Consider the following 752-nt stretch of genomic DNA (forward strand, 5'->3'; position numbering starts at 1 on the left):
TCATATAGACACGTGTACCGCTACATACATATATTTGTACATATGTATGTACATATATACACATGTCCGCATGTATGCATGTAAATTTACACACATGTCCACAGCCGTTTATACAATAGACAATAGTTTATTTTAAAATTCAATAAATTCATGCATACAGGTGAAGTTCCGACTAAGCTATAGAAGGAGGGCAATTGCAAAATGAATCTGGAGTTTATTTAGGAGGCACATGAGCAACTTGTATAGAATCTTGTGACGCATTGGTGGTTTTCTATTTTCGCACAACACTTGACAAGAAATTAGATGACAGATATTTTAAATTCGAGAACTGTGTTATCATAACGAAGTGAAGTGAAACTTTGCGTCATTAGGATTTTTTTTCCATTCATGTTAATAGTAACAAATGCATAAGAGTCGGTGCAAGAATTATTTTCTTCTGAATTTAAGATAAGGGGTGAAAAGAAAAAAAGGGTGTTCGTTTCTTTAAAAATGTATTTGAAAAGGCACTGGGCCGAGATAGCATATTTATAGTAATGCGAACATCTTAGGCTACCGCTTAGAACTGATGAACGCTTGGAAATTTATTGACCAATGAAAATACTTCAGAATAAAAGTATATCCATCGACTATTCTCGTTCCACCATTCACTCAACTTCCGGCCGCTTGTTCAGTGTCAGTCACCGTCAATATTTGTCTGTTCAAGTCAGCCCCTCGTACACGCCAAACCAAGGTCCTATCTCTCTATCCATCTG

Source organism: Penaeus chinensis, chromosome 24 (genome assembly GCF_019202785.1).
Source record: "Penaeus chinensis breed Huanghai No. 1 chromosome 24, ASM1920278v2, whole genome shotgun sequence".
Lineage (NCBI taxonomy): Eukaryota > Metazoa > Arthropoda > Malacostraca > Decapoda > Penaeidae > Penaeus > Penaeus chinensis.